The 22,651-nt window shown below is 44.4% G+C and overlaps 2 long non-coding RNA genes across 2 annotated transcripts in view; one reads left to right on the top strand and one right to left on the bottom strand.

Annotated features, from left to right (window-relative positions):
* LOC122174679 (uncharacterized) overlaps positions 1-12,350 on the top strand; it is a 41,214-nt gene extending 28,864 nt beyond the window's left edge. Inside the window, exon 3 of the long non-coding RNA XR_006176831.2 lies at positions 10,979-12,350. This is a non-coding gene — a long non-coding RNA (uncharacterized LOC122174679). The remainder of the gene's footprint in view (positions 1-10,978) is intronic.
* The window catches only part of LOC135975932 (uncharacterized), a 76,110-nt gene that overhangs the window by 33,872 nt on the left and 19,587 nt on the right, over positions 1-22,651 (bottom strand). The gene's annotated exons all lie outside the window — the stretch shown is intronic.

The following is a 22,651-nucleotide window of genomic DNA, read 5'->3' as shown; positions in this document are numbered from 1 at the left end:
GTGTTGTTAGATGTTTGGCGGCATGTGTGTGTTCTCCCTGTGTGCTGCCCCAGCTCTGCGCAGACAGCCGGCACAGCCGACTTTGCGCAAACCGCCCAATGACCACAAGATTCGTTAAGGTATGAAGACACCAGGCCAGGTTTATTGTCGACAAAGCCCGGTAATAGCACCTGGCAGACTCTATGAGGATACTAAGACATGTATGCCCGTTACAATAGACGCATCTCAGTGAACGGCAGGAGTTTCCATTCCCACCTTGGCTGGACCAAGACACTCTCTCAGAGATGCCTCTTTATATCCTGATACAAACAAGTTATGTACTGCCCCGCTAACATAGTTACTGCCCCTTGACATGGCTAGTTATCACCCATCTCCTTGTGCCTGTTGATTCAATCAAAATATCTTTATTCATTACACTGTTATTCTGACCTTATCTTTTAGAAGGTGTCAGTGTGTGTTCCTCTTATCCTTGGGGAATGTTTTTGGTACCATCCTTGATATCAGAATGTTCTGGTACTACTCTTCTGGAATGTATTTGCGTGAATACTCTGTGCCTAGCACTTCTTAGGAATGTGTATTTCTGCAATATCAGCCCTGTTCTTGCCAGATTCTGTGAACTTGCAAGCAGGCAGGACCTGACATTTGCTCAGAGCCTGACTTTTGCTACCCTTGCTTTCTATCAGCAAAGCGCTTGCCCAGTATTTTAGTTCAGGTCTCAGGTCACACACCAGGCCTCTAATACAAGGCCTTATGTTTCAGGCTCTCTTTCTACTACACTCCCCTGGACTGGCTCCTAGCCTAAGCTTGTCTCCTCAGGCTCCTCATCTAATCTCAATATCTACCCCTCCTCCTCCAGCTTCTTGTTCCACTCTCTTTGCAAAGAAAGTCCCATTTCTCCCCTCCCCCACCTGCAGGGGCGGTAGGTTTGTAGAAATTTTGGTGGTGCCCCGAACGCTCGGAGCCTACCCCCCCACCTGCCTAAGGTTCTGCGAGGGAGTTTGGGTGTGGGGAGGAGGTCTGGGGTGAAGGCCCTGGGTTGGGGCAGGGGATTGGGGTGTAGGACGGTTGAGAAGTTGGGCTCTTAGATGGAGTCTGGGGTGCAGGCTCTGGGATGGAGTTTGGGTGCAGACTCCGGGCTGGGGCACAGGGTGGGAGTGCAGGATGGATGAAGAGGTGCAGGCTCTGGGAGGGAGTTTGGGGATGGAAGGGGCTGCAGAGGGAGGGGATGTAGGCTCTGGAACGGAGTTTGGTTGTAGGCTCTGGGCTGGGGTAAGGAGTGGGGGTGTAGGAGGGAGTTTGGGTGCAGGACCGGGTGTGTGGGAAGGGGATGGGGGTGCAGGCTCTGGGATGGAGTTTGGGTGCAGGCTCCGGGCTGGGGCACGGGGTGGGGTGCAGGATGGGTGGAGGGGTGCAGGCTCTGGGAGGGAGTGCAGAGGGCTGGGAGGGAGTTTGGGGGCAGGAGAGGATGTGTGGGAAGAGGTGGGAGTGCAGGCTCTGGGACGGAGTTTGGGTGCAGGCTCTGGGCTGGGGAAGGGCCTGTGGGTGCAGGAGGGGGTGAGGGGTGCAGGCTCTGGGAGGAAGTTTGAGGGCAGGGGGGAGGGTGTGTGGGAAGAGGTGGGGTGCAGGCTATGGGACAGAGTTTGGGTGCAGGCTCTAGGCTGAGGGTGCAGGCTCTGGGAGGGAGTTTGGGGGCCGGAGAGAGGGTGTGGGCTCTGGGAGTGGGTGGTGGGTGCTGGAGCCCGGGCACCATGAGAGAATATAACTTGCCACCTCTGCCCACCTGTACCTCAGCAATTTGTGAGATCTGACTCTGCTCTTCCTTTCACCCATTCCTCACGATGGTGCCTACTCCCAATCTCCTTGTCCAGTCAGTCCCAGTTGCCATCTCCCCCTGCTTCTCACCTGATCTGAATTTTTCCCTTCCAACCATCTGACTTCCTGTTCTCCCCACCCCATTTCCTTCAATGGTTCCCAGTTCCAGCCTCCCCTCCATTCAATTTAGACAGCCATTTACACAAGTGGTTTGAAACGTCCACATTTGTTGATGTTATAACATGACTAAGTGATGCAAGTAATGGGAACATTTCTTTTAAAGCTTAACTTCTGAGGCTGCAATTTAGATATAGACGACAGTGACTGTTTCTTTAACAGCTTAAATCAGCAGGCATCTGTGGCTTCAAGGTAAGAAACAGAGAGATTTGCCAAAATTAGGCTTAAAACCATTTTTTATGTGAAGATCTCATAAGGATCTTACTGTTGATCCTCTGAGGTTTTTCTTTCTTTGTCTTCACTTTTCAAAAATGTACAAGAATAAAATTTCTCAGTGGAACTACTGGTAGCTTCTCTTTTCAACTCCTTTCCTGCTACAGAAAAATATCACCCTGGCTCAGTCATTATTCAACACAGAGCACCAAAAGTAAAGCAGCACAATATAACGCTAAATTCTACCCAGCTGGAACACATCAGCGATTCCGTCAGGAGGAGGAGTATGGGTTAGAAAGTGTCTGAGCTAAGTCAGGCTTCACCACCCAAAATTTAGAGGGCAAATCAGGCCTTCCATGAGAGGAGTGTTTGAGGGACATTCTTATGACTAGGAGGCATGATCTATAAATGTGTGCAAATATTACTTTGACCCAGCAATGGCGTAGCCACCATTCTCAGTGGAGATTATTCCTCTTTGGCTTCAGATGCAGTTTAACCAGCAGGGAAGGCAGAAAATATTATTCACATCCTCCCCTCTTTTCTTTCCTTTCTAGCTGTCCCTTCTTTTATTTAGTTATTTTATTTCTATCCTTGTTTTTCGCTCTGGCTGCTAATGTAAGGGATACTAAAGTGGGGAAGCTTTTCCTCAACTTTCAACAGGAGCCCATTGTAGGCTCTTCCTCAGGGCAGGAACTACAGTAAAACAACCAATTTTCATATTAAATTATGGTATGTCAACACTTTTCATATAATGTTTTAAATATTAATGACTAATTATGAAGTTTTTTTTCAATACAGATTTAGTAGTGGCAAATCTGTATGTGGAAATACGATTTATGATGCTGAACTGGAGTGCAAATGTTTTAAAAACTGATAACACTGCTCTACAGCCAGAATGCTTCTGAAATAAATGTAGTCAAACTTTAGTAATTCTGGGTCACTGAGAACGAAAATGATGCTTAAAATTGTTGATCGGCTCTAGTTTTCAAGATATGCTATTGGGTCAGTATATACGACCCTTGACTTGGGAATGGCGGAGGATAAGTGAGTTATAAAGGGAAGGGATCTCAATTTAAACCAGAAATGACTAAAATACATCTTTGCCTGGATCTTTGAATAAATCTATGACTGGGTTTGGACAGTACTTGCTTTTTAGGCAAAACAATGAATGATGCAATCTGAAGCTGGTATTCTTCTTCGAGTGATTGTTCACGTCCATTACACATTAGGTGTGCGCGTGCCACATGCACGGACGTCGGAAACTTTTTCCCTTAGCGGCTCCCGTCGGGCCAGCAGGGCCCCCCCCTCCCGCCAGGGCGGCGCCCCGCTCTAGGGTATATATATCCCTGCAGGCCTGACCCCCTTCAGTTCCTTCTTACCGTCCGTGGCGGCGTTGGAACAACTCTGTCTCTCATCTGAGAGTGTTCCTTAGCATAAATCCGCCCGGCCCACCGGTGGTTCCTGCGCTTCACCATCAATCAGCGCCATTTTCAATTTACGGTCCTGCGTTTCGGCCTGGCAACGGCCCCACGAGTATTCACAAAATGCATGTCCTTGGTGGCAGCTTTTCTTCGGAAGAGAAGGATGCGCGTGTACCCGTACTTGGACGACTGGCTCCTCGCGGGCAGGTTGGAGGCCGAGGTCCGCTCCCACGTGACGCTGGCTCTACAAGTGTTCTGCAAGCTCGGCCTACTGGTCAAAGTGCCCAAGTCCTCACTGATTCCCACGCAGAGACTGGACTTCATAGGTGCGGTCCTGGACTCGGTGGCAGCACGGGCAAGTCTTCCAGTGTCGTGGTTCTTGGCCATTCAAAAGGTCGTAAGCTCCGTCCAGCAATTTCCCACGACTACGGCAAGGTGCTGCATGCAACTCTTGGGGCACATGGCAGCCTGCACACACGTGGTCAGACATGCCCGCCTAAGACTCAGGCCATTGCAGTTGTGGCTAGCCCAAACGTCTCGCCCCAGCAGAGACCCGTTAGACCTGGTGGTGACGATCCCGGCTCGGGTGTTGAGCTCCCTCCTCTGGTGGCTCGATCAGCAGCAGGTTTGCGAGGGGATCCCCTTCGCTGCCCCACAACCCACTCTGACGTTGGTAACAGATGCATCGGACCTGAGTTGGGGGGCGCACCTGGGGGAGCTGCGGACCCAGGGCTTGTGGTCCAGGGAAGACAGGTTGCTTCACATCAATCTGAAGGAACTGAGGGCGGTTCGCCTCGCCTGTCAGACCTTTCATGCCACCATAGAAGGTCACAGCGTGTCAGTTCTGACGGACAACACTACTGCCATGTTCTACATAAACAAGCAGGGCGGGTCCCGGTCCTCTCCCCTCTGTCACGAGGCGCTCCGCCTATGGGATTTCTGTATAGCCCATTCAGTCCACCTAATCGCAACGTATCTCCCAGGGGTCCAAAACGGGTTAGCAGACCGCCTCAGCCAATCCTACCACATGCACGAATGGGTTTTGAGGTGGGACGTCCTACATTCAATCTTCCAGAGGTGGGGGTTTCCCCTGGTGGATCTCTTCGCCACCAAGGACAATAGCCAATGCCCTCAGTTTTGTTCTTACCAGAACCTCAGCCCAGGCTCGTTGGCAGATGCCTTTGCAATTCCGTGGGGCGGGAGCCTGAGATATGCCTTCCCTCCATTCCCGCTCATTCACAAGGTCCTCCTCAAGACCCGCAGGGACAAGGCGGCAGTCATCCTCATCGCCCCGGCGTGGCCACGCCAGCATTGGTTCGCGACCCTGCTGGAATTGTCCATAACCGCCCCGATTGCCCTCCCCCTCCATCGCGATCTCATCACACAGGACCGGGGTCGCCTACTCCACCCGAACCTACCGTCGCTACATCTCACAGCGTGGTATCTCTCTGGCTGAACGAGACAGAGCACAGGTGCTCCCACCAGGTCCAGCAAATTCTCCTTGGTAGTAGGAAGCCCTCCACAAGAGCGGCCTACCTGGCCAAATGGAAGAGGTTCTTCCACTGGTGCGAGCCTCATCTCATACAGCCTCTGCAGGCCTCAGTCCCATCGATTCTGGACTACTTGCTGCACCTCAAGCATCAAGGGCTCGCCCCCGCCTCAATTAAAGTGCATCTGGCTGCCATATCGGCATTCCATCCGGGGGAGTTGGGGGTTTCAGTGTTCTCCAACCCCACAGTGGCCCGATTTCTCAAGGGACTAGAGAGGGTGTTTCCCTATTCGTGCCCACCGGTCCCTGCGTGGGATCTCAACCTGGTCCTAACAAAACTCATGGGGCCCCCCTTTGAACCCCTAGCCTCTTGCTCCCTCATGCACCTTTCATGGAAGGTAGCATTTCTCGTGGCCATCACATTGGCCAGGAGGGTATCGGAATTGAGAGCCCTCACTTCGGAACCTCCTTATACAGTTTTTCATAAGGATAAGGTGCAACTAAGGCCGCACCCTAAATTCCTTCCACAGGTGGTCTCGTATTTTCACATGGGGCAAGACATTTGTCTACTGGTGTTCTTCCCTAAGCCCCATACATACCCTAGCCATTGCAGCCTACATACCCTCGATGTCTGTAGGGCCTTGGCATTTTATCTGGAGCGGACTAGGTCATTCCGCAAATCAACTCAACTGTTTATTGCTGTTGCGGAGCGAATGAGAGGCCTGCCTATCTCAACACAACGCTTGTCAGCATGGATTGTGCTTTGCATACGCATGTGCTATGAGCTCGCCAACGTACCAGCCCCGGAGATCCGGGCTCACTCGACTAGGGCCCAAGCGTCCTCGGCAGCTTTCTTGGCGCACGTTCCACTCCAGGAAATCTGTAAAGCGGCCAGCTGGTCATCGGTGCATACGTTCACAGCCCACTACATGATCCATCATTAGACCAGAGAGGACGCGGTGATCGGCAGGGCTGTACTTCAATCAATTGTACCTTGACTCCTACCCTCCTCCAATGGTAAGCTTGTGAGTCACCTAATGTGTAATGGACGTGAACAATCACTCGAAGAAGAAAAAATGGTTACTTACCTTCTGTAACTGTTGTTCTTCGAGATGTGTTGTTCACGTCCATTACACTTCCCACCCTCCTTCCCCTCTGTCGGAGTCACCGGCAAGAAGGAACTGAAGGGGGTCGGGCCTGCAGGGTGTGATCCGCGTCGGCCCACCTACCCGCTAGGGGGCGGTGGGGAGCTATGAGGTCACTGGCCGGCTTGGGTCACGCCTCCGTCAGCGGGGAATTAGCGGCGGGGCGGCCGCCAGCCAGAGTCAGTAGCGCGCCCCTCAGGCAGGGGAGCGCCGGCAAAGGTCAGTAGTGCGCCCCTCAGGCAGGGGAGCGCCGGCAAAGGTCCCGGCGTGACTCAGCCGGGTAGGGGAACGCAGGCCCACCCTACACCACTGCGTTCCAGCCCAGGGCCCTGGCAGTGGCAGGACGAGGGTCCCGCCACTGGATCAGCGGCGTCCTTCCGCAATACAGACTCACTACTGTGCAGCTCTGTCCCTGGGCTACTTCCTACCCGATTGCTTGTCCGAATCCCTCTGGTCCCGCCGGTGCGTCGGGGTAGTCCGCTGTTGGCAGCTCCAGCTCCCCCTCAGGCTCAGGCTCCTCCAGCTCCTCTGGGTACTTGGCTGCTGGCAGCTCCAGCTCCCCCTCTGGCTCCTCCAGTTCCTCTGGGTACTCGGCAGTGGGCAGTCCTGGCAGCCCCAGTCCGTCCTCCAGGTGAGGTCTCCACTGGTCCAGGGCCTCCCCTGGCGTGGCAGCAGGGTCTGAAGGGAGCAGCCCGCGGTCTGCGTCTGCCTCCCTCCCTGGTGCTGCCCTAACTGAGCTAAGGGCCCCGCCCTTTATACTTCCTGTTCCACCCCTCCCCTTCCGGGGGGTGGAGCGAGCTTGGGCTGGCCCCACCCACTCAGGCTGAGGGAAAGGCCCTTTCCCCTCAGGTTCGGAGGGCAGCCACCCTGGCTCCCTACACAGGGATATATATACCCTAGAGCGGGGTGCCGCTCTGGCGGGAGAGGGGGCCCTGCTGGCCCGACGGGAGCCGCTAAGGGAAAAAGTTTCCGAAGTCCGTGCACGCGGCGCGTACACACCTAATGTGTAATGGACGTGAACAGCACATCTCGAAGAACAACAGTTACAGAAGGTAAGTAACCGTTTTTTGCATCATACATGATATGAATTGCATCATGTTATTCCTAGAAGTCATGGATGATGCAATCATAACGAAGCTTACATCACTCTGCTGAACAAATTGCCCTATATCAGCTCTAGAAATCATACAGTGTCGTGCTCTCTTATTTGTCAGTGTTTGATTTTGCAAAGGGACACATTTCTGTTTAGCCAAAGTGAGCAGAGATGCCTCGTACTTGTGTGAACAGTGCAGATAACTTCTGCTATGTTTGTGGTGAAGTGACTTTTGCATCACAAGGGCAGTATAACCACTATGGTTAAGAAAGCCTATCACCTTTATTTTGGCTGCAAAATTGGAGATCAGGACAAGAGGTGGGCCCCACACATATGCTGCAACACTTGTGCAACAAATCTTCGCCAGTGGTTGAACAGGAAAAGGAAATCTATGCCTTTTGCAGTGCCAATGATTTGGAGAGAGCCAACAGATCATACCAGCAATTGTTATTTCTGCATGGTGCCTCCAGTTTGGAAAGGTGTGTCAAAGAAGAAAAAGTGGACTGTGCATTATCCAAACATTCCATCAGCTATACGCCCAGTACCCCACGGAGAAGGACTGCCGGTTCCTGATGCACCAGAATCATTCTCACTTGAGTCAGACGAGGAAGAGGAAGAGAATGAAACTTCTGGTCCTGAACCATCCATGTCACAGGACCCACATTTTCTCCCATCCTCCTCCTCTGATCCACACCTCATAACACAAGGTGAACTGAATGACCTTGTCAGGGATTTGGAACTACCCAAGAGTAAGGCAGAGCTGTTGGGCTCCAGACTACAGCAGTGGAATCTCCTGGCAGGTGATGTTAGGGTTTCCATGTTCTGTGACCGTCAAAAGGAGCTTGTCCCATTCTTCTTCATGAAAGGTGATCTTGTAGCCTGCAACAACATCGATGGTGTGATGGCAGCCCTCGACATCTTTCACGATCCAGATGAGTGGAGACTGTTCATTGATTCATTGAAGACGAGTCTTAAAGCTGTTTTACTGCATAATGGCAATGTTTTGCCATCAATTCCAGTTGGTCAGGCAGTCCATATGAAGGAAACCTATGACAACATGAAACAACTTTTGAGGTGCATAAACTATGACCAACATCAGTGGCAGCTTTGTGGCGATTTGAAGGTTGTTGCTCTCTTGCTTGGTCTGCAGACTGGATACACAAAGTACCACTGTTTTCTCTGCGAATGGGGTAGTCATGCAAGAGTTTCCCACTACAACAAGAAAGATTGGCCACTCCGACAGTCATTGGAGCCTGGGAGGAAAAGTGTTCAGCATCCACCGCTTGTTGAATCAAGGAAGATTTTGTTACCACCCTTACACATCAAGCTGGGTCTGATGAAGAACTTTGTCAAGCCCATTGACAAAACACAAGCAGCTTTCAAGTACCTCCGTGGAAAATTTCCAAGGTTAAGTGAAGCTAAGATAAAGGAAGGTGTCTTTGTTGGTCCTCAGATTCGTGAACTTCTTCGAGATGATGCATTTGACCATGCACTGCGTGGCAAGGAAGACTGCATGGAAAGCCTTCCAGTTAGTGGCAATAAATTTTCTCTGAAACAACAAAGCAGATAACTACAGGTTGTTGGTGGAAAACCTCCTCAAGGCATACAAAAGCCTTGGTTGCAACATGTCACTAAAGATACATTTTTTGCACTCTAATCTAGATTTTTTTTTTTTCCACCGAACTGCAGAGCAGTGAGCGACTAGCATGGCGAGCGATTTCACCAGGACATTGCAACAATGGAGAAACGCTATCAGGGCAAATGGAGCCCATCAGTGCTTGCAGACTATTGCTGGACAGTGACAAGAGAGGCTCCATTTAATGAATAGAAGAGACAAGCCAAGAAGCGCCAAGTAGACACTGAATAGGACTAAACTATGTACATAATAGTTTTTTGCCTTTTGTTTCATAATAAATTTTATTTATATAACCCTTTTGCTGATTTTTAAAGTGTTACATAAACAGGACAGGTGAAATATCATGTAAAGCAACCATAAACACATGAAAAGACCTAGGTTTACAATTTGTTTAAAACTCTACTATCTACACAATATACACAGACATAAAATGTAAAAACTTAAATATCTTAGAAACAGTAGCCAATTAGTTGTTTTAATTGTCATATTTGAATTCAGCACATCAAAATGCATAACAGCACATTTTATCTCTGAAGCAGACGACTTCTCAAAAATTGTAGACCAGTGTAACATTCAGAATTAAATTGTCCTATCGAATTTTGCTTCCACAGTTTTCCATCATTTTGATACAACAAAGTGTGATCTAACTTCCTTCATAAACAAAGATTTGCAGTAGAAATCTAGATCTTCAGTTTAAATGTTAGAGAAAGAAGGAACTCAGGATTACGTTCCATCAACCACATTTCAGCCTCTTCCTGTTCTGGGCTCAACCGATGACCTTTGCATTGGGGTCAGTCATTTGGCTAAGAAATAGAAAAGATCCATTGTTCTCTCGAATGGTTTTGTGTGTGTGTGTGTGTGTGTGTGTGTGTGTGTCTTTGATGGCACTAGTTCTTTAAGTAGTTCAGAACAGTGTTCCACTGAGACACTGACAGTAATGTACTTTAGTCAGTCTGGTATCTTATCATATTTCTCTTTCAGTTTATTATATTAGCTTAGTTCATTACTGTAAAGCCCCCTTATTGTGTAAAATGCAAGTTACATTTTACTCAAATTCCTCCTCGTGCTTACTGTAAATTTCAATATATAATTGCTGCAAATGTAGAGGACAACTATTCTGTATAAACAAAAGCTATCTTATCTTTACTTTTAAGACCTTTCACTGCTTAGCTTTGCCCTGCCTATCCTCTCTTATAACCTATTGCTGACCCGTGCCTTGCCAATAATGCCAGCTCATTGCCCGCTAGTCCAGTTTTCCCTCAGGAATCTTTATGCTTTTTCTCATGCTGTCCTTTAACTCTTTTTTTTTCTTTCTTCCCATGTAGTATCTAGTTGTGAACCTGAGAACTGAAATCTAGCTAGAGCAGTATAGCCAGGACAGAGTGCTTCATCCATTTCTTTAAATTTCTCATTTTGTGCCACGCTGAGGGGGGATGATATTAGTATAAAAAAAGTTTCAACTTTCTTATCAAGTTCAAATCTCTCTTTCACTTATTTAATGGTATAATTAACTACTAATTGTTGCCATTTTTCATATATAGAGGACAAACAGTTTCTGAATGAAGCTGAAATTGAAAAACTGCTGAAAGGCCTAGAATGGGGACTTGAATTATCATTGTGGCTATTTTTTTTTTATGATGATCATCAGAACATCAGTAACGTCTCATTTGCAGGGTCAACAGACTCAGTGTTCTGCTTTTCCATTTCAGTACATAATATCATTCAGTTAAGTTGCACATTTGAAGAATCCAAAGAAAATTATTTTCTGCACAGTTGAGATGAGCACAAGTCTTCTCTAGCTTGCTACTTAACAAATGTTTACATTTTATTTAAAAAAAAATGGTTTTATTACATCAGTCAATTCACTTGCTCGTTCCCTACCACTTCCTTCCACCATACCCATGTTGAATCAGATAAATTATTACATTGATATTTGGTAATCACTGATCACCCATTTGCAACATTAACCAGTAGCTTTCACATTTATTACAGGTAGAATGAGAAACAACCCCAGTGAATTCAACATTGTGAAGACTGAAAAATAAGACAAGCTAGGCAGCTTTACATAGAACTACACTGGGCTTGTCTTCACTAGATGTTAGCAATTAACTTGAGATATCTTTCACATTTATAAAAGCTAATATGAACAACCCCCATGCATTTCTTGCAGGCCAGAAACATTTGTTTCTTACCGTAGACTGACACTAGGGAAAATCTGATGCCCTGCCCACCATCCAGAAGTATTTAGGTTCTAGCAAGTCAAGCCACTCTAGCACGTCACAACTCAATGCATTCCCTTCTCTTTGGTATCCATTGCCAGCTTTTTTTTTTTTATCCACTAGCACACCTTCCCCAATAACTAACAGTAGACTTCGTCATGCTTCTGTAACTTGTTTATTGTCTCCTAATATGTCTGAGGCATTATAAGTGCTTTGTTCACTTCCCTTTTAATTTTTTAGGATAATTAGTTTTAATTCACAAACTGAAATTGGAGTCTAATGCTTCAGTATAAAAAACTTTCAAGTGCAGTTTATGCTCCTGAAAGTATTTGAGTGACAATTTTTAAAAAATAGATAAAAGCTGGAAATACTAGGGGAAAAAAACTGGGGTGAAAAATCCCCCTTTGGGCTGGGCTTTCAAGAGAAATAAAACATTCACAATGGGCTTTTCACATTCCTAGTTGAGTGGTTTAATAGACCACATTGGATTTTTTACTTTTTTCATTATGTGTGTTAAACTAAAATTTAAAATCTAATTTTAAAAAAAGTTGTATAATTTTATAGGCTACAGTGTATGCAAACAAGTTTTGTGTCTTTATTCTCATCTCCAAGGCATATTTTTTCCCAATCCTTTGGGTGTAATTTTTTTTATTTCACACACAAAAGCAATTTTGTTAATAAAATACAAAGGCGAACACATAATAGTACAGCTATGTAAATAAAAGGACACATGGGCCATTAGGGTATGTGAAGATTTTTTGAAATAGTTGTAAAGACATTTGTAAAACTGTTCAGTCTGTTTATTCAGTAACAGTCACTGTATCTGCTTAGTATGTTAATGCTTGATCGCACATTAAATCTTTAAACTTTTGGCAGTGGATTGAAATAGAAGTTTTGTTGCTTGATGCTGCGGATACAGAATAAATATTTTTGCAATGTTAATCAACTGGAATGTTCATAGCATACACTATCAATGGGCAATTTTTTGGCCAAAAATAATAAGGTTTTATTTATTTATTTGCAGTGTTCCAGTGGAAAACAAACTCCACCTACAAATATTTGATTGAAAATGATTCTTTTAAAGAATAATTTTTTAAGTGTCATTTAGCGTTATTGTGATTAAAATAAAAAGTGTTGCTGCTGAACTCTTATATTGGTGATTTTTTTTTATTTATTAAAATAAAGGGTTACATGTAAACCATTCACACGTTAGTATCTTTGTTTCCATAACTTGGAAGAAAGGGGGGAAGAAGCACAGAATTTTGATTTGCCTAGAGTGCTCTTTGACTTGAGGCCAGTTCTGATTACCATAGTGATGGAGAGCAGCCGTGGGAGGAAAGGAATCAGGATCTATTATTAAAAGGGGGGAAATGACAGATCATGAGAAACACAAAGAACTAAAGCTTTAAAAAAAGAGGACAAAATTACTTGGGAAAATAATGAAATGAAAAGCAGAGGAAGAGAGGATCAACTAAGACGACAAATGTCTGAAAAAATTAGATAAGAAGAAAACTTATCCTGAAGATGTCCACTGATGATACTTAACTCAAATTTTCTGATTCTGGTTGGTGCATATCTTCAATCAGCACATCACAAATTAAATGTTTCCATGAATTTGCCCTTTCTTTAAATGCCTGCATCAAGTCCTGGGATTATATGCACAAATCTGGTTAATAAAGATAATATGAAGCTGGAGACAGTACAATAGAAATGAACTAGTAATTCAAGGGTCCTAGAGTCTGATTCAACATGTTATTTAGGTATTTAGCAAGGTGATGAGCATCTTCAAGTCTTTCAAGAAAATAGGAGCTAAGGATACTCAACAATGCACAGGATCAGGCCCTACAACCTGTGGATAAAACACATGAATAATCCCATTGACTTAGATGAGAGTACACACGAGCTTAAAGTGACACAAGCAACTTAGATTGACTTACCGTGGTGTCTTCACTGCGGTGAGTCGACTGCTGCCGCTCCCCCGTCGCCTGTGCTTGCGCCTCTAGACGCGATAAATCGATCCCCGGTGAGTAGTGAAGACCTAGGGAAACTATGGGCCAAAGTCAGTCCTGGCATAACTAGGCAAAAATGCCTTTGACTTACATGGGAGTTACACCCGTGTATACGCGGCCCAATTTAGGGCTAAATATATGTTTTTTGAAGATTAGATGTGGGATTCACTGAAACAGCATTACAAAGAGTGTAGAAAAGAAATATGCTACTCCATAGTAAGTACAAAAATATAAAGGATCATGAACTTAAGAAATCAAAGTGGATTTTTATTTACATAGAGGAAATATTAATATTAGAGATGGGCCTGCATCAAAATCCAAGACCAGGACACACCAAACTTTGTGGAGGAGGAGTTCTCGGAGTCCAAGATCACATCTGAATCTGAATTCCTTGTCTCATTCCTATCACTATAAAAGGACAAACCCAAACACCTGCATTTTGGTGGGGCTCAAAATGTTAATCTTGTTCTCATCTCTAGGTAATGCAGTGCACAGAATAAACTATTGAGGGCAGCATTAGATGCACCCACATACACTGATTTTAAAAATAGGAAAAATATGCTGTGTAGTATTTCAAAGGAAGAGACAGGGCATAAAGGACTTTTTAACTAACATTTTCCAGCACAAAACATTCCCTCCACTACAGAATAGATATAGCCAGGACAGGCTTGTCAGGACAGGCTTTGAATTGAACTAACAAGCAAAAACGGAATTACTTCACCCTCTAAGTGTGAGATTGCTTTGGGGCACAGAATGGAATTTACATCAGTTCTATCACATCTTTGTCTCTTTCGCTCACATATGTAACCAAACACTGAAACCCAATTTTTTGCATAGTTTGTTTAAAAGTATGTTTTATCAGCATTTCACATTTGTTCTGCTTAATGTTTGTGAAGAAATTAGATGCCAAATTAAAAAATAAAGTATCAAATTGATCTGTTGTAGTAGCCTGTAGGCAAATGTTAAGTGCCCAAATGCATCTGAGGCCATGTCAACTCTACAAACTTTTGCTGACAAAAGTTACATCAGCTTAAAGCTGCTGCAGTTAATATATCACTCATACGCATGCATCCTTGGCTTTTTGTGTCAGCGCTGCACGTATTCAGCAGAATTGCTTGTGTCAGTGCACAGTGTGGTGCACCATAGGTAGGTATCCCGATGTGCAAATCAAAACCATCCAGAGTTCTATCTTTTGGGAAGTTTTGGCAATGTGTGGTGGGGCAGAAATGAGTCATACGGGGTGACTGGGAGCAAGGGAGCAAGTTTCTAAAACAAATTTTAAGAGAAATGTGTTAAAAATATATAGAGGTAAACGGTAACTAGGATAAAATACAACATGGTTTTACAAAAGGTAGATTGTGCCAGACCAACCTGATCTCTTTGAGAAGGTAACTGATTTTTTAGACAAAGGAAATTCAGGAGATCTGAATCTAAGGATCTAAGGATTTCGGTAAGGCATTTGATACAGTTCCACATGGGAAATTATTAGTTAAATTGGGGAAGATGGGGATTAATATGAGAACTGAACGGTGGATAATGAACTGGTTAAAGGGAAGACTACAATGAGTCATACGGAAAGGTGGACTGTCAAGCTGGAGGGAGGTTACTAGAAGAGTTCCTCAGGGCTCAATCTTGGGACCAATCTTATTTAACATTTTAATTAATGATCTTGTCAGAAAAAGTGGGAGTATGCTAATAAAATTTGGAGATGACACAAAGTTGGGATGTATTGCCAATACGGAGGAAGACCAGAAAATCATACAAGAAGATCTGGATGACATTGAAAATTGGAGTAATAGAAATGGGATGAAATTTAATAGTGCAAAGTCATGCACTTAAGTTAGGGACTAACAACAACAATTTTTGTTATAAGATGGGGACTTAATCAGAGGAGCACCAACTGAGGAGAAAAAAGACCTGGGTTAATTGATTGATCAGAGGATGACTATGAGCCACCAATGTGATATGGGTGAGAAAAAGCTAATGTAGTCCTAGGATGCATCAGGAGAGGTATTTCCAGTAGAGAGAGGGAAGTGTTAGTACCATTGCACAAAGCATTGGAGAGACCTCATCTGGGATACTGTGTGCAATTCTGGTCTCCCATGTTTAAGAAAGATTAATTCAAATTGGAACGGGTGCAGAGAAGAGGTGCTAGCATGATCAAAGAATGGAAAACCTACCTTATGAGAGGAGACTTAAAGAGCTTGGCTTGTTTAGTCTAACCAAAGGAAGGCTGAGGGGAGATATGGTTGCTCTCTATAAATACATCCTAGAGATAAATACCATGGAGAGTGAAAAGTTATTTAAGTTAAGCACCAATGTTGATACTAGAACAAATGGCTATAAACTGGCCATCAACAAGTGTAGGCTTGAAATTAGACAAAGGTTTCAAACTATCGGAGGAGTGAAAGTCTGGAAGAGCCTTCCAGAGGGGCAAAAAACCTAACTGGTTTCAAGACTGAGCTTGGTAAGTTTATGTAAAGGATGGTATGATGAGACTGCCTACAATGGTATATAGATGATCTGCAACTGCTAGTAACAAATATCCCCAATGGGCGGTGATGGACACTAGATGGGGTGGGCTTTGAGTTACAACCGAGCATTCATTCCCATGTGCCTGGCTGTTGGGTCTTGCTAAAATGCTCAGAGTCCAACTGACCTCCATATTTGGGGTTGGGAAGGATTTTTCCCCCTGGGTCAAACTGGCCTGGGTTTTTTTTGCCTTTTTCTGCAGCATGGAGCAGGGTCACATACAGGTTTAAACTAGTGTAAATGGCGCATTCTCTGTAACTCGAAGTCTTTAAATCATGATTTGAGGACTTCAGTATCTCAGTCAGACGTTATAGGTCTATTACAGGAGTAGGCGGACGATGTTCTGTGGCTTGCAATGTGCAGGAGGTCAAACTAGGTAAATGGCCTGTGCTACCACTGAGGTGGGACATCTGACTAAGGACTCTGCCCTATTTAGATCTAAAGAATGTCTCTGTTCTCTGGTGAGTCCTTTGCATCCCTCAAGTGAGAATTCCTAGCCATACACTCATCAGCAACTACATCACCCTTTATAAATTATATATAAATGTGCCCTTAATATGCAGGGTTAATAAATGTTTTAAAAGTGGTTGATCAACTCTTATACTGTTAGAATCCAGCTGATCAATTGGTTGTATCTATAACACTTCCTATTGATGTGCTTACAACCATCTGTACCACAGTACTCATGTCTATAACACTGCTCTACAGCCAAAATGCTTCTGAAATAAATGCAGTCAAACTTTAGTAAGGCAGAGCTGTTGGGCTCCAGACTACAGCTGGGGAATCTCCTGGCAGGTGATGTTAGGGTTTCCATGTTCCGTGACTGTCAAAAGGAGCTTGTCCCATTCTTCTTCATGGAAGGTGATCTTGTAGCCTGCAACAACATTGATGGTGTGATGGCAGCCCTCAACATCGTTCACGATCCAGATGAGTGGAGACTGTTCATTGATTCATCGAAGACGAGTCTTAAAGCTGTTTTACTGCATAATGGCAATGTTTTGCCATCAATTCCAGTTGGTCAGGCAGTCCATATGAAGGAAACCTATGACAACATGAAACAACTTTTGAGGTGCATAAACTATGACCAACATCAGTGGCAGCTTTGTGGCGATTTGAAGGTTGTTGCTCTCTTGCTTGGTCTGCAGACTGGATACACAAAGTACTGCTGTTTTCTCTGCGAATGGGATAGTCGTGCAAGAGATTCCCACTACATCAAGAAAGATTGGCCACTCCAACAGTCATTGGAGCCTGGGAGGAAAAGTGTTCAGCATCCACCGCTTGTTGAATCAAGGAAGATTTTGTTACCACCCTTACACATCAAGCTGGGTCTGATGAAGAACTTTGTCAAGCCCATTGACAAAACACAAGCAGCTTTCAAGTACCTCCGTGGAAAATTTCCAAGGTTAAGTGAAGCTAAGATAAAGGAAGGTGTCTTTGTTGGTCCTCAGATTCGTGAACTTCTTCGAGATGATGCATTTGACCATGCACTGCGTGGCAAGGAAAAGACGGCATGGAAAGCCTTCCAGTTAGTGGCAATAAATTTTCTCAGAAACAACAAGGCAGACAACTACAGGTTGTTGGTGGAAAACCTCCTCAAGGCATACAAAAGCCTTGGTTGCAACATGTCACTAAAGATACATTTTTTGCACTCTCATCTAGATTTTTTTCCACCGAACTGCGGAGCAGTGAGCGACGAGCACGGCGAGCGATTTCACCAGGACATTGCAACAATGGAGAAATGCTATCAGGGCAAATGGAGCCCATCAATGCTTGCAGACTATTGCTGGACAGTGACAAGAGATGCTCCATTTAATGAATACAAGAGACAAGCCAAGAAGTGCCGAGTAGACACTGAATAGGACTAAACTATGTACATAATAGTTTTTTGCCTTTTGTTTCATAATACATTTTATTTATATAACCCTTTTGCTGATTTTTAAAGTGTTACATAAACAGAACAGGTGAAATATTATCATGTAAAGCAACCATAAACACATGAAAAGACCTAGGTTTACAATTTGTGATTAAAACTCTACTAACTACACAATACACATAGACATAAAATGTAAAAACTTAAATATCTTAGAAACAGTAGCCAATCAGTTGTTTTAATTGTCATATTTGAATTCAGCACATCAAAATACATAATAGCACATTTTATCTCTGAAGCAGACGACTTCTCAAAAATTGTAGACCAGTGTAACATGCTTATTACCATCTAATAATATATTAACCCTGTATAAACTATGTGTACCCTCATAACTATAAAGGGAAGGGTAACAGCCCTCCTGTGTACAGTACTATAAAATCCCTCCTGGCCAGAGACTCCAAAATCCTTTTACCTGTAAAGGGTTAAGAAGCTCAGGTAACCTGGCTGACACCTGACCGAAAGGACCAATAAGGGGACAAGATACTTTCAAATCTTGGTGGGGGGAAGGCTTTTGTTTGTGCTCTTTGTTTTGGGGGTTGTTCGCTCTTGGGACTGAGAGGGACCAGACATTAATCCAGGCTCTCCAAATCTTTCTGAACAAGTCTCTCATATTTCCAACTTGTAAGTAAACAGCCAGGCAAGGCATGTTAGTTTTTATCTTTGTTTTCTCAACTTGTAAATGTACCTTTTTGCTAGAGTGTTTATCTCTGTTTGCTGTAACTTTGAACCTAAGGCTAGAGGGGATTCCTCTGGGCTCTTTAAGTTTGATTACCCTGTAAAGTTAGTTTCCATCCTGATTTTACAGAGATGATTTTTACCTTTTTCTTTAATTAAAAGCCTTCTTTTTAAGAACCTGATTGATTTTTCCTTGTTTTTAGATCCAAGGGGGTTGGATCTTGATCCACCAGGAGTTGGTGGGAGGTAGGAGGGGGGATGGTTAATTTCTCTTTGTTTTAAGATCCAAGGGGTTTGGATCTGTATTCCCCAGGGAATTGGTGAAGAGTCTCTCAAGGCTACCCAGGGAAGGGAATTAGCACATTTGGGAGTGGTGGCAGCGGACCAGATCTAAGTGGTAGTTAAGCTTAGAAGTTTTCATGCAGGCCCCCACATTTGTACCCTAAAGTTCAGAATGGGGAAGCAGCCTTGACATAAGCACTACTGAAATTACAGTATTATAATAGTAACATTAATATCTAAAACTTCCTCTGAACTCTGATATTGCATGGCTCGTTCACATGGTCATATTCAGAAAACTACAAGCATGCAACATTCTTCCCCACACCACACACAGTGAATACATTTTTATTTATAAAGCTCATTTCCAGCTCTTCCAGGAACGCAGCTCCCTTTAAATTAGGACTTTCAGCAATATGTAAGTGAAAGCTATTAAAAAAGAAAAAAGGTTAAAGCCATCAGAAAAGTAGATGTGTAATGAACATAGCCTTTGGGCCATCTTATTAAGTTCCAGCAACATTTAGGTCTGCCCAAATTTATTTGATCTACTTCTAAACCAAAAATGGGTATTTTTGTACTCTTGCTTGATATTACACAGTCATTACTATACTTATGTGAGTTCTTTCAACAAAAAGTTGCTATGTAAGAGCTAAGTAGTAATGTTTATGTTTCTTGTTAGAAAACTCCAAGCCTTTTCTTCACCATGACTTTCTTTTAATTTACAAAAGCAGAAGAGGATAAAAATGTTCTCCCCACCTTTTGCTTATGATCTCTCCCTTTGTGTCTGATCATCTTGGAACTGACTAGTCATAGCACTGAAGAGTACATGGTATCCTTTATGATGATAGATTTTTAGTCGAAAAAAATCTGAAAGTGGGGATGAGGCTGAACAATTTTGGGTATTTCCTTCCTTTTGGAAATCTGAGGGTAGGGGGCATAAAGTAGTAGAGACTTCCAGACCTGCTTGGACTCTGAGGTGAATGTCAACCTGGATAGATAATGAGACCTCGGCAGGGTGCTTAATTTTATTTATTTATTTATTTATTTATTTATTTAAGACGCTGAAAAAGGTGGGGGTTGTTCTGGTTTAGATTATAATGTGACCTGGGTTGGATTACAAAGGATTATATCAATGGCACATGTTGCGGTGACAACTATATGTTCCATTCAACTGAACAATATCCACTAGTGACTACTGGTTTTTCCTTTTAATGAAATACAGATCAAATATAACATCAAACAAGGTAACACTACCAATGGGACTTGTCTCGGATGGAGGTCAAGATAAATTACCTGAACTCTCCTGCCAGATGAGATGGTTATTTTGCCTCTTTTGGGACATCCGTCAATAGTCACTCTCTGAACCTTGGTTTTCTGTTCATACATATCCACTTCTTTTTTTTCAGAGCAGTTCCTTCTGCAGTTGCCTGCTCAATCACTGAAGTGAGTTTGACACCCAGAGGTTTTGATTGCTGGTCCTAATGCTTTTCTTTCTCAGAGGGCATATGTTCGTTCTGTTTACCCAGGAGAACTGTCAGTGGCATTCTGGAGGGCCTCAAGAAACAGAAAGTCAGTGTCCTCCTTGGTTTTGGTTTCTGTTCTTCTTTTAGGTCTGCCCTTAATGGTGGTTATGATATATGATGATAGCCAACCTCTTTGTTTGGAATTAAAGCAGATGGAGTTACACCAGGAATGACCTTGACCCTATATAATCACTAGCCCAACATATGTGGTTAGATATGGAACTGAAGCAGTATGGTAATGAGCAGCTTGATGAAGAAGAAGAAAAATAAGTATACTAAATCTATAAGAAGTGATGCACTCAGATATTAAAAATGGTATTCCCTGGGGCCCCCAGGGGCACTGTGTGGTATGGAGGAGCAGATCCCTTGAGCTTCAGAGCCATTTACTGATAGCCACTTCCATCCTGAGCTGCCACTTGATTCCTGCACTCTCCCCAAACAAAGAATCGGGTACCACGAAACCGTTTACATGCCTGTAAGCAGCTATTTGACCACTGCAGGCTCTGCAAGCAGCTGAAAGATGAGAACAGGCACCTCCCAAGCTCCTGAATGATATGGCTGACAGCGAGGGAACTGAGTCTATGATGGCCCTGCTGAAAAGAGTTGCTGCTGCAGACACTTTAGAAATCAAGACCATAATGGCCACTATGCCATCCACTCTTATGTCAATTGATTCCACTCTGCAAGCACCAACAGGATGGCTGAAGCAAGATATAAGTAATGGAGGGTCAGGTACAAGGCTGTCTAACTAGGTGAAGAGAAGCCTTAAAGACATCTTCTGTAAAATCTAAATGGGCAGACCTTAAGGGGAGATCTTGTCATAATAATCTGAGAATTGTAGGGGTACCTGAAGGAGCAGAGCAAGGCAAAACCCTAGAATTTGTCCCCCAGCTCCTTACAGAAGGGCTTAGGTTACCAGATGGTTTTGAGTTTCTGCTAGAAAAAGCACATAAGTCCCTGGCTCTTATACAAGCCCCAAATACCAAACCTCATGCATTAATTGTCAAGTTTCTGAGTCACTCTAAAAGCAGAAATAATGCAGCTAGCTCATGATTTAAAACACTGTTGGGGGGACACTATGCAATGAGAATTTGTCATGTTTAGCAAAAGATGTGGTAGAAGAGAGAGCCTTTAGTGGGGCTAGGGAACTTGCCAAGCAACAAGGGCTCAAATATTTCATTATGTTTCCAGCTTGGTTCCATGTCCGGATTGGTGAGGACAAGCATCTATTTCAAAAACCGCAAGAAGCAGAAAGTCTTTTTAACTAGCCTGCAGAAAACTTTATTATTAATGATGTTTATTACAGACAGTAGAGCCTAAAAGGACAGCCAAGAAAGGGGCCCCAGTGTGCTAGACACTTTACAAACAGAGTAGTAAACTATCCCTGCCCTGAAGAGTTTATAATCTAAATAGACAAGACATCACAGGAGTAGAAATACAAGCAGAGTGAACAATATGATGAAATCATGCCATTAATGCCAGGATTTTATTTATGGGGGTGAGTTTAGGTAGGATGGGATAACCTACATGGAAAGAAAAGGGAAGGGGGGTGAAGGGGAGGGCAGAAGATGGGCAAGTGTGGAGCGAAGCTGAAGTCAAGAGACTGGGAAGGCGGGAGAAAGGGTTGGCTGTTTGCTGCAATCAGCACAGGACAGAGAAAATTCAGTAAAAACTGCAGAGAGTTCTCTGAATGTCTTGAGTATTAGTTCTGCGTTATCAAATTCTGCCCTACTTGCAGATATGAAACTATCCAGTGACTGTGATAACTTTCTTTTCTGGATTCTCTTCTGCTCCTAGTTTAGCCTTTATTAGGTTTTGTGACATGTAATTCAGTTCTCTTCAGTGGCTGAATGTGAGGTACCCCACTAGGGGAGTTAAGGGAAGGGTTAACACTAAATGAATATTCTGCCTAAGCTTCTCTATGTTCTGGCTAGGTAGCTGACCTCTATATATTCCTCCATACCGGAGCCTTCCCAGGTAGCCCTGGTCAACAGCCACCACTATTATTTGAAAGCAAATGTAAGGTGACTGTTGCCCCTTACTAACATTCAGTGGGGGTGTTTTGGTTGGCTAGCTCCCAGCACTAAAAGGGGAAGGGTCGATGGCAAATCAGGAGCCTGAGACTGACAGTCCCCAGGAACAATGGGGAGAGGCCAATGCTCCAGATCAGCCTGATTGACAGGGCGGGCAGGCTAATCAGAGAATCAGGAGGCCGGGGGGTCCCGTGTGAACTGGAATTGCCTGGGTCAGACAGAGTGGGGCCGAGCTAAGGAGAGAGCAGGGGCCTGAGCTAAACTGCTGGAAGTAGAGCTGAAGCTCCAAAGCCAGAGCACAGCCCAGAGAGAGCAGACCTGCTCTGGGAGGAGAGCTGCAGCAACCAGAGCCAGAGGGGCCAGACAAGCAGCCAGGAAGCAGGTCAGAGCTGGGAGCAGAGTCACAGAAGTAGCCTGCAGAGCAGACCTGTCCTGGGAGCAGAGCTGTAGCAACCGGAGCCAGAG

Source organism: Chrysemys picta, chromosome 1, assembly GCF_011386835.1.
Source record: "Chrysemys picta bellii isolate R12L10 chromosome 1, ASM1138683v2, whole genome shotgun sequence".
NCBI lineage: Eukaryota > Metazoa > Chordata > Testudines > Emydidae > Chrysemys > Chrysemys picta.
This window is presented reverse-complemented; position numbering and strand designations above follow the sequence as displayed.